The 11,650-nt window shown below is 45.2% G+C and overlaps 1 long non-coding RNA gene across 2 annotated transcripts; it reads left to right on the plus strand.

Moving 5' to 3' along the window:
* The first annotated feature begins 6,598 nt into the window (after positions 1 to 6,598).
* On the plus strand, positions 6,599 to 10,942 carry LOC144104370 (uncharacterized). Of its 2 annotated transcripts, XR_013308514.1 has the most exons (4): positions 6,599 to 6,718; positions 8,089 to 8,124; positions 9,268 to 9,333; positions 10,814 to 10,942. It is a non-coding gene; the product is annotated as an uncharacterized LOC144104370 (long non-coding RNA). The 2 variants fall into 2 exon arrangements; XR_013308515.1 differs by lacking the exon at positions 6,599 to 6,718 and having other exon boundaries at positions 8,042 to 8,124.
* The last annotated feature ends 708 nt before the right edge of the window (positions 10,943 to 11,650 follow it).

The raw sequence follows: 11,650 nt of genomic DNA on the forward strand, positions 1-11,650 counted from the left end.
TTCCTCTTGATTTCCCTGAATATGTTATCTATATTGCGTGAAGCTCCAAAAATCTGGGTATCTGACTTACAAACGTAGTAGTTGACAGGGATCGATGGCTTTTCGTAAGGCTCGTGTACAAACCCTCCAATGGCTGTCAGCTAGATTCCTGTGTTAACTCCGGCGCTGCATTTCGGAGCATAAATAAAAGTAAGACTCTAGTTCTACCGATTGCGTATTTCTCACGCGACTTACTTGAAAAGCAACGATCATATCTTCTTTAGCGCAAATCGCTCGCTCCACGTTCCGCTGCGATAGTGCATCTACATGTAGTATTTATTTATTAAGTCCTGTGCAATTGTCAATAAAATTTGTATGCCCACATTCATAAAGCTGGTGAAGCAAATACTATAGCGGCAAAATTAAAACTGCTGTACTTTTATCGAATGCGTCATGTGTCACACCGGGGAGCGACTATTATGTCTCATAAAATTCGTAGACTGACTGGGTTTTTCCAGGATATCTTTGTTTAAGGCCTGCTTTTGAAAATGGCTTGACCTAAACACATCCCCGACAGACAATAGAGCCCTTGACTGCGAACCCCAGCCCAGTAAAATTTCTCGCAAAAACTGCCAATTCTACATTCTCCCAGCCATCATCAACAACGTTGGGCCTTGTGCTTTGCGGCGGCTGCGTTTTTATGGAGGAAAAACGCTAAGGCGCCCGTGTGCTGTGCGATGTCAGTGCACGTTAAAGATCCCCAGGTTGTCGAAATTATTCCGGAGCCCTCCACTGCGGCACCTCTCTCTTCCTTTCTTCTTTCACTCCCTCCTTTATCCCTTACCTTACGGCGCGGTTCAGGTGTCCAACGATAAATGAGACAGATACTGCGCATTTCCTTTCCCCAAAAAGCCAATTATTATTATTGTGCTTTGCAATGCTTCCATAGCCGCAATGCCGGATTCAGGCCCTCGCCAAAGCAGCGGGCAAAGCCTTCTTGGTGTTAATTATGAGCGCGCGACACGAGGTTGAAATTTCAAAAGCGCTACATGGCAAGCGAAAATTGAAAGGCATTGTCGTCTTAGAAAGTTCTCTCAGGTGTACGGTGCAGCCGGCGAGGTAGCTCAATGACTGCGCCGTTCTGCCACTGAGCAAGAGATAAACGAATCTGATCCAGGTGCCACGCAGAAATTTCAAATCAGGCGCCATGCAGAATGTGCGATGTCAGTGCACGTTAAAGATCCCCAGGTGGTCGAAATTATTCCGGAGCCCTCCACTACGGCACCTATTCTTCCTTTCTTTCACTCCCTCCTTTATCCCTTCCCTTACGGCGCGGTTCAGGTGTCCAAAGATATATGAGACAGATACTGCGCCATTTCCTTTCCCAAAAAAACCAATTATTATTATTATGCAGAAAAACTCTTAAATGCACTTTTTTTCCGGGTTCGAACCCGACCGCGGCGGCTGCGTTTTAATGGAGACAAAACGCTAAGGCGCCCGTGCGCTGTGCGATGTCAGTGCACGTTAAAGATCGCCAGGTGGTCTAAATTATTCCGGAGCCCTCCACTACGGGACCTCTCTCTTCCTTTCTTCTTTCACTCCCTCCTTTATCTCTTTCCTTACGGCGCTGTACAGGTGTCCAACGATATATGAGACAAATACTGCGCCATTTCCTTTCCCCCAAAACCAATTATTATTATTATTCTTCTTTTTTTCGGTGTGCGAAAGAAACACAGGTGGTCGAAATTAATGTCGAGACCTCTACTTCATGATTTTGATTAAATTTCAGGTTACACATCCATGTTCTTTGGTGAATCCTCACGTGCATCTTGAATGGTGATAACTAAAACCAGTAAAAGTCTCATAATTGGTCTGCAAAGAGGCATGCCATGTCCTCTTATTCTCAAGGCGGCCCCTTTTTGATTGGTACCCACACTTCACAGCGACGCCCACAAATCTGTCTTAAAGCAATATAGTCTTCCAAGCTCGACTAGTGATCTGCAGGTGTGTCGGCTGCAGCAGGTACTTTTACACACCTGAAATACAGCCCATGATGCATGGCCAAAAACAAGCATGCTTTTAAGCACGGCATTAACGTCCTGCTCTGCGTCTGTAATCGTTAGCTTTATATCCTGACTGTGGCATTGCAAATCATTTGATTCATCTCGGGAGTTGAAATTGCACATTGCATTCCCCGATTTTACCACAATAAGGAATCAGTAACCTACCGTTACATGCAGACATTTTCCAATGTTTACCTAACACAACACATTACTCATTCATACGCGTAAGGCTTGCAAGCCTTACGCGTCTGTAACCATGGTTACAAGTATTTTTCAATATCGGTATGCTTAAATTTTTACCCACATCCAACATGGCTTCGATGCAGCCGCCCGCAGCAATAAGTGCGCGAAGTGTAATAATGTGACCTTAAAAGAAGGTGAAATTGAAGCGCATGACCAATGTATTCGCTTGCGTTCACACGAACTTCATTGGGGAAAGAGTGTTGAGCGCGGGCAAGGGTACTCCTAGCAACTCGAGCGCCCGTAACCTGTCATTACAATAAGCTGGAAAGAAATAGGAAAAGACTGTTGGTGGCTGGCGCAAACGCATGTGTTCACCCCTCTGTTTGGCGTCTTGCATTCTTCTGCACTTCTCCCAAGAAGTTGAACTGAGTTGAGGTGTTGAATGCCACAGGTGGGGTTAGCCTTGCTTTATCTGACGGCAATCGCTCCACAGTAGAGTCCCTTCTATATTAACAATGTCCTAAAGCCTGTCGCATCTACCCCGCTATGCGCACAGTCTCTTATAATAGCACACATTCTCTCCCGCAGTCACCATCTATGCACACAATCAATCCACACAGTCCACATCGCAGTATACTCCGGAATAAAAGCAAAACGTCCACATGTCAGAGGTTGCAGAACGTCGCGTTCTTTCTCCACGCCGCGAAAGATAATTACAGCTGGTCGAAGTAAAGGCCGCTGAAGGAAGAGCAGCAGGCAACGCTGAGATGGGACGCATGGCTTTTTGCTCATAGCCATTTCTAAGCAAGGCTCTAAATTGCCCGCCTTAGTGTGCGGCTTATTGCGTGATTAACCAGGACATTACGAAGAGTGTCGAAGAAGTCACGACCACCTTATCTAATCTATCGTGCGTTCACAGTGTGTGAGACCTCGCTAAATGAAAAAAAAAGTAATCATCCTAGAGCGGGGTTTGATTATTGCAGGGCGTTTCTGTTCACCGCTTATGTCTCACGTCAAAAACAGTAACTCTTTTCTCGTGTCTGGGTGAGTAGCAAACTAATTCATAAAACGAATTTTATTTGATGCAAAGCAAAAACACACACCTGAGTTTTGCCCGTGCATTACAGAGCAAATATCTTAACTTCGAACTGCCTATGCCTGGCACAAGGAGTCGCCACACAATCGCCATATTTTATTTCAGGTCATTTATGAGCCTTCAAGGAAGGAGTATTACATCAGTGTTTCAAATTATTGTGTCAGCATATTTATGATATTCATATTTTTTTTACTTTCAAAGAACATATATGAGCAGGTAGATAACTCTCCTACAGAGCTAAAATACAACCAAGCAATGCAGAAACCCTTATTTAAAGCCGAAGCAGGGCGGAAGCCTGCCATTCTGATATTGCAACTAAAAGTGTTCCGCCCTAGTCGCACACCCCGTATGAATTGGCCCTGCGTGGTCTTAGAAGGTTCGTAAGCTCGCTGGCCAATCTCTGCTCTCGAGCACGTTGTCACACCTGTGGCATTTCTTGATCCGCAGTAACTTCAGCGTATTCCGCGCCCTGCTGGCACCTATTTATTATCCTTTGTTTCAGGCACAACATTATCAACTAGCAATTGCTCTGTAATCTACACTGCTTTCCCACTGTATCTTCGTCCTAAAATATACCTTTTTTTCAGTCACACAGTGCTCGGCGGTAATTAGTCTCATTACCAGCTGCTTTGTCAGTTGTTGGCTAATAGGTTAGCATTGGGAGCATGCAAAAAGTCGAATACTTTCCTTTTTAGCATAATGGGGAGTCTCTTGATCGTATTTCAGGAGGGCAGCCAAGTGTAATGCTTTGAGTTCCTATTCTCCTATTAATTAATGCCCGCCTCGTGATCTATTTTTTTTTATTAGTTGGTCCAGATAGATAATGATCATCCCCAACGCCATTTCACTACCTCTCAACTCAGCAGGACAAAAGTCTCTCCCGTATCCGTTCAATTATCTCCCCTCTGCCACGTGCAGCTACTTTATCCCCGCAGGCTCCTTATGGCAGCTTCTCACCTGTCTGCCGCCCCTTGCTGGTCACTGGTCGCCGCCATCTAGCCCGTCTTCACATCCTGCACACCCAATTCACAGAGGAGAGATGCCGCCTTCCCGCACACTGGAGACGCGCCCTCCTCATGCGGCCTCTCCCCACCAACATCTCCAAAGAAGACCATAATGGCAGGCGCCTGGCGAGGGCGGAAGCCTTGCACCGACATTTTAGGAGCAAACCAGAAGTCTTCTACATGGGCGCCTCCGGCCCGGACCCCAGGGGATGGTACACGGCCGCGGTCGTCCACGTAGGCAAAACAGTAGACGGCCTTACTTTCAGGGCCCAGTCAGCAATTCACGCAGAAGAGGTTGCCATCGCCCTGGAAGCCTCCGACTCCTCCTCCAAATTCGTAATCACCGACACGCGAGGGGCTTGTCGAAAAAAAGTCGAGCAAGGGTGGGCTATTCCCGTGGCTTATCGCATCTATCAAAATTGCAGCCGAGAATCGGATCCTGCGCACCGATCTCTCGTTTGGGCTCCAGGTCACTAAGGCCTCCGCGGAAACGAAGCAGCTGATGCCGCCGCCCGCGCGCTCTCTCTCCGGGCATTTCCCACGGGGCCCTTCGCTGACCAGGACTACGATTTCAATCCGGTTTACACTTTTAATGAAATAAGCGATTATTAGAAATACACGCACCAAACTATTTTTACCCAGTGCAAAGGGCTGGGGAAGGCCAACGAGCGGGTACTCCTGCGCCTGCTCACTAACACGATGCTGGGCCCGCCAACTATAAATCATTTCGATCCTCAATTCGGCGGCTGGTGCTCACAGTGTGGGGAGGTGTCTGACACCTACCACATGGTGTGGGCCTGCCAGCAGAACCCAACCCTACCCCCTATCTCAAACCCCACCCGAGAGGACAGGGAGGCGACCCTGTCCGGCTGCTGCACCCTCGAGGCCCAAAGGGCCTTAACGCAGCGCGCCCGGGCTGCGGCAACCGCCAATGGGATGTCTGACTAGGTTTCCCACCTAGTGATTGTAAGGGCGTGACCCTTCAGGTCATGACCCCCAACACCTTTCTCTATTATTAATGAATGTTTTCACCACCACCACCCCCACCCCTTGCTAAGCTTCTCTTTCCAGTGAATTTGCTTTGTTACGCCCAATACCATCGGTTTTTGCCTTCACATGATATGTCCTGCCCTTGCCCATTTATCAGTCTTGATTTCTACTCTGATGAAAATAATTAGCCATTGTTCTGTGACTCATTATGCTATATGTATCTCTCACCGGAACCGCGCCGTAAGGGAAGGGATAAAGGAGGGAGTGACAGAAGAAAGGAAGAAAGAGGTGCCGTAGTGGAGGGCTCCGGAATAATTTCGACCACCTGGGGATCTTTAACGTGCACTGACATCGCACAGCATACAGGCGTCTTTTGCGTTTGGCCTCCATCGCAACGCGGCAGCCGTTGCCGGGTTCGAACTTGTGTACTCCTACTCTATCTCTGAAATAATTTCCCAAATCGTAATATTTAATGTCCAGCGTAATACTCCTGTTAGCATTTATGCCAACCACGGAATCCTAACTTTGGCTAATTTAACACACAGAGAAGCTCATGACACAAGAAGCACTGAATATTTTGCTGTACGTTTTACCAAGACAGATTACGAATAACACAGGCACTGTATATATTTATTGAACTTTTAAATAACTCTCACGAAAGAAATAACAGTATAGATCATGTTACGTTTACGGAACCACAATAGGCTCAATATTTAGTATTTTTGTTTGTATTATGTCGACGTACATTTGCAGTTAGTATTTTCTTTTATAATGTTGATTACGCTCAGGTTTTCCTTTGTTTCTTGCAGACGTTACGCATAGTAATTAGGTCCTCAATTTTTGACCCTTTCTTTCTGCATCTGTTTTCTTCTTAATGATATTTGCTTTTATAGTGATTGCTTGCTATCATACAGTGCTCAGATTACTGATGTTTGCTGCAAAGATTCATATATAATTTATTTTTGCCTTGTGCCAATTTTGTGGTCACTACTCTCCTAAAACATCTGTTATGAGCTGAGAACATTACGTGCCCATCAATAATTTCTTAAAACGATTTTTCTTTGGCTTTCTTATCGCGATATTCGCAAATGTTTTCGCTCTATAAAACTGTTGCTCTGGTTCAAAAGGCCTGTGAAATTTTCAAGCCACTGAAGCATCTTTTTCTCTCATCGCTCATTGTCTCATGAGTATATTAAAACAATGAAATGGGATTATATGATAGGGGCCCCACTCTACATTCGTTGGCAGTGAAGACTTCTTCCTCTCTTCTTCAGGCACATATGTAAGATTATTAGATGAAAGACTTTTAATATTGCCAGAAATGTCCTTTTCAGGGTGCGAAAGCATTCTGTCACATATTGAATGCCTGCAAAGAGTCAATACCAGAAAAGACAACAAAGTTGGTATGTACTACGTGACTTTTTGTTGCAGTTATATGCTTTCCTGGTTTGATAATTTATGAAAAATGTTTCTTTGAATTGAGCGAGCAAAGTGAGCTGAGGTTGATACATGGTTAATTTCAATACTTTGCGACTCTCTCAGGCTTGGGGTAGCGTCGACACTGAGTCATCTGTTGTGTCGGTCGGTTGAGCCGAAGTTTGAAACCTGAAAAATTTCAATCATGGTTCCACCGTAAACACAAGTCGCCCTTCTAGAAGGATCTTTAGCCACCACGAGATCGCGCTAAAACGAGTCAGAGTGCCCCATTGGTTTGAACGTCTTTTGTACGAACAATATAGTTCACTCGGAGGGCGTAGCTGTCGCTTATTCTGCGACGTGCTTGTTGTAGCGGCACAGTATCAACTCCACAGCTCGCGTCTCTGCTTGTAGTTGAACTCGAGTACGGCCCCTAAATTTCCTCTAGTAACATTTGAACTTCCTTTTGTCCATGTGTACTTATTTTTGTTGTCTTGCTAACGTTATCGTTTGTACGGCGGGATGGTGATCCTGCGCAAAAGAGAACCTATGTGTGGGGAACAATACCACGGCGAATTAATCGCTCAATCTTGTCTGCCTTTGATGTAAATTGGCATCTCATCACTTCTTGACCTACCCAAAGCACCTCACTTTGCACTAAAACGCTTCGCCATCTCCTCAATTCTAGGCCCTGGGGCTCAGAAGTTGTAGCAGGTAGGATGGTGGGCGGGCGGGTGGCCGAATGAGTGGGTTCCCGGGTTGCCGGTAATGTTGATGGACGAACGTCATGAGCTTCTAACCAAAATAAATGCGTCAGCGTGATTGTGTGTTTTACCGCTCCTGTGATTATTCTTTGTTGCAAAGGGGCGTGTTCTATTTTAATAAGCCGTTATTTAAAATATCCGGTCACTGGCTCTCGCTTATTTAAATAAGCTCTGCTAGTCTCTGCAAGCTTGAAAGAATCACTGTAGACTGGCTCTCGGTGCTTAGTATCGAATACTTAAGGGAGGTATGCCATAGTTTGGTGGCATGATATCATTCAAATCCGTTCAGTGTCCCTGGCTTCTTTAGCAGCGTCAACGCTTACTCCAAAGACCGCATGGCACGACCTGCTGTTCCTGTGATTACAAATAAAACCAGCGCATGTTAATAAATTTTTACACTTGCTCGGTGCATCAACCTAGGTGAATTTCGGACTTTGACAGTCACATTGCAGCGAACGTTTCCAAGGGGAAATATCTAGTGCTCTTTGGTGTCAAGAGCGCCCATCTCAGCACGTCGCCTCGCTCTTCCGCAACTGTCTACTAGAGACTCATGTTTCACAGTACTCGCTTCAAGCTTTGATTTTGTATTTCAGCTTCATGACTGCATGGGGGCGCACACGCAAAACAAGGTAATGAGCAAAAGTTCACGTTGTTGGCCAAATCAGTGGTACATCGTTTAGCAAGAGAGTGCAACACAAACAGGGACGTGAAGCGCACAATGGAACGCGCAGTGTTTGTGCTCGTCAAGTCGATGTTTGTGTTGGCAGTTCCTTGCTTAACAAGGTAATAAGCCTTAATTTCTGTTCGCGAATGTGCTTATTGCTATCTGTATGCATCGCCCATCTACTTATTAGATTATAGGAAACAAACGAAGCGTAATTATTTAGCACATTCAAAGCGGTCAGCTGACCACCGCCTACAAGTAGACTTCGCCTCACAGGTGGTGAAACCATTGTCCTCATCGGCTCTTGAAAAGCTCAGAGCTCAATAAAGTGTGAGCCTTGGCTTCTCATATCCTGAATTAATAGCGTAGCGAAGCTGACAGAATGGTTTACTGCTATAGCGTGGAGGTGAATGCAACTGAAAATGTCTGTTGATAACCACTATGAAGTTTGCTGTTGGTAGTATTCTACTAGAATAATCACTGCACATCAAGTGCCGAATGTTTAAATCTAGCATACTGAGGCTCGAAATGAAAATAACACGAAGGGAACAAAAATTCACCTGGTTCATCTGAAAGCTTCCCGAAGCCCTTGCGTGACAAGAAAAGGCTGTATCCTCTTGTCAAATTTTTTTTACCGCAGGTATTTCTGCAATGCTTGTCGGCTGCGTCTAAAGTATGTCTCCACCATTTTACGTGAAGGGGCCACGTTTAGAAGTGCGAAGTCAGGCTATAAACTAAGCTTCAATGCTCGTCGAACGCTGAGGCACTTCACGACGCAGCAGGTCGGAAGGTTGGTTTGGCGGCATTTGTATTCATATATGCCTATGGGCAATGGTGTAAATAGCTGACCTCAGTTTATTGGGAGTCAGTGTAACCTCACTGAAATCGTTCATACTCTGTGATCCCTTAGAGTGATGCTTGATTACTTTTCTCTCAGTTCTAATAAAGGTGGAGTCATTGCAGTGTAACTAGTAGCTTATCTGCAGGTAAAATGTGATGCACTTTGTCGGGATGAATTAGTGAATGACGCTTTGTCAAAATTTGACTATTTTTTGCATACAGATGTTTTATTCCAGCAGTATGTTCTTTCCTGAATACTTTTGAACAGACTGGAATCCTGTATTCGGAAGTGGGGCTAACTTACTCTTTTGCTGACAGAGCGCTGAAAGTTTTGGTAAGCAAACATGTCCCAATTTTGCTCTTGCATTCCTTCTTTGGAGTGCTTGAAGGGATTCCTTAGTCAGTCGGTCAGTCGGTCAGTTAGTTAGTTAGTTAGTTAGTTAGTTAGTTAGTTAGTTAGTTAGTTAGTTAGTTAGTTAGTTAGTTAGTTAGTTAGTTAGTTAGTTAGTTAGTTAGTTAGTTAGTTAGTTAGTTAGTTAGTTAGTTAGTTAGTTAGTTAGTTAGTTAGTTAGTTAGTTAGTTCTATTGATTTTAATGCCGCTAAAGCAACTAAGGCTATGATGCGCGAAATGACTAGGGACTCACGTGCTGAGCGGCGTCCGCTAGAGGGAGGTCAACAGCTTGCAGCTTAAAATATCTAATTGACCGACGATATGCCTGCTTGGAATAAAGCACCAAAGAAAAAAGCAGTACTATGAGACTTTGGCGAGCAATATTTCATTTTTTTGTTCCCTTTCCTCCTTGATTTCGAACTCGTGTGTTTTCTAGACTGCTCCCTTCTAGCCAAACGCCTCATGTTATCAGGAGATAATTTTTGTGTAAGGACCCATTGTATCTTTTTAGATTCTCACAGTTTGATTCTGCTGTTTTCACGAGGCAAATTCGGCACTTCGAGGCCATTTTTATTTATTCAGCAACGCTTCTTGTTTGGCATACAAGCAACTCTAAAAAAGCCTTTCCGTATTCAAGAAATGTTCACAGAATGTGATTGAACCTTCTGTTATAGGAAAAGCCTTAGGACGCCAGCAGATATACACAGCAACACGAAAGCCGTTATAATAATTTTGGGACAGCTGCTGGTTAGCGGCCGTGATTATGTTTCAGATGATCTCCCGCTTAAGTAAGACAGCGCCGTCGCTTTTCCTCACATTAAAAAAACTAAAGAGGAAACAACAGGGTTGTGCGGAAACGAAGGAATCTCAGAGCAGTTTTAGATTACAAGAACGCGAGTTTTTAAGAATATGCAGCTACACTAGGTTTTACAGTTTAAAGAATTAAGCCAATGGTGATGACTTCACTCTCCTCTGCTCTGATTATAAAGACCACGCTCGATGTTCGACCCATAATTCCACGGTTCCATTTAAAATGAATATAGATCACTGCAGCAAATATCACAACAAATTTCGTTGACATCAAGCAATTCTAACCACGTTTTGGGGATGGTTACCAACGTTGTTAAACACATGTCAGCGCTGTCTCACGTCGTAAAATAGATGTACAGTACTCACGGATTGAAATAGGACATTCGGAGCGCGTGGCCGTCGCTGCATGCAGCGCCGCCCGTAGACGCTCATGGAACCAAGGTGGTGCATTGTGGTATGGCGTGAGAGGGAGAACATCTACAAAGCAGAATTGTTCCTTCCAGTAGCCAATCAGCCGGCCTGTGGTTTACCACATGCCTGCGTGGCACTGCAAGGCTAGCGCTCCGAATGTCCTATTTCAATCCGTGAGTACTGTACCTGTTTTCATTGCAGAAGTGCCTCGGCGACAACAATTTGACATCAGACCCTTTCCAAGTATCCGTGGATGGTTTCTCGCTCGCTCAAGCCGCAGCCTTAGCATTCGGCTGGAACTGAATAAAATGCATGACGTATGAAAATGCACTGCATCGTGTCATTATATTGCCACTATCTCGGCCACAGCCAGGATCGAACCCGCGTTTTTCGGGCCAGCAGCCGAGCACCGTAACCAATCAGCCACCGCAAAGCTCGCTAGTAGAGGTTTCGCCTTAAAACATATACCAGCTTGAGTAGGAGCGGAGACTTTTTCTACGGCGCATCATAAGGAGCCGATGTCATGCCACAAGGTCAGGTGACGTGGTAGTTCAGGGACTGCCGCTTGAATCGGCCCGGGAACGACCGTCACCTCGTCAGAAAATAACCCGCGCTAGTATTTCCACAAGCGCTCATTAAAGAGTGTCGGTATTCCCAATACAATTGTTAGACTTAAGCGCAGCGTATGTAAAGATAGGTATTATTCTCATTTACATCTTCTGATGAGCTACGGCTTTTCTGAGGCGGCTAGCTGCCTCCAAGAGTAGGCGACACGCGTTGCATTGCATTATCCGTTGCACATAATGAGGGCGTTGTTCGCGTAGCTACCGAGTCACCGACACTTGAGACCTCGCTGCGACTGTTCTCTGTGGCCGACGCAACGCTTTTCCGCGCATGTCGTGGAAAAAAGCTGCGTTATTTTCACCGACCAAAACCATTACCATATATAGACTGCAAAAAGGTGAGCACGGAATGTTTACTATGTTTTGCGCCCCTTGATGTGCACTGCTCGATGGAAATACGTTTCTGACAAAGGAA

Source organism: Amblyomma americanum, chromosome 9 (genome assembly GCF_052857255.1).
Source record: "Amblyomma americanum isolate KBUSLIRL-KWMA chromosome 9, ASM5285725v1, whole genome shotgun sequence".
NCBI lineage: Eukaryota > Metazoa > Arthropoda > Arachnida > Ixodida > Ixodidae > Amblyomma > Amblyomma americanum.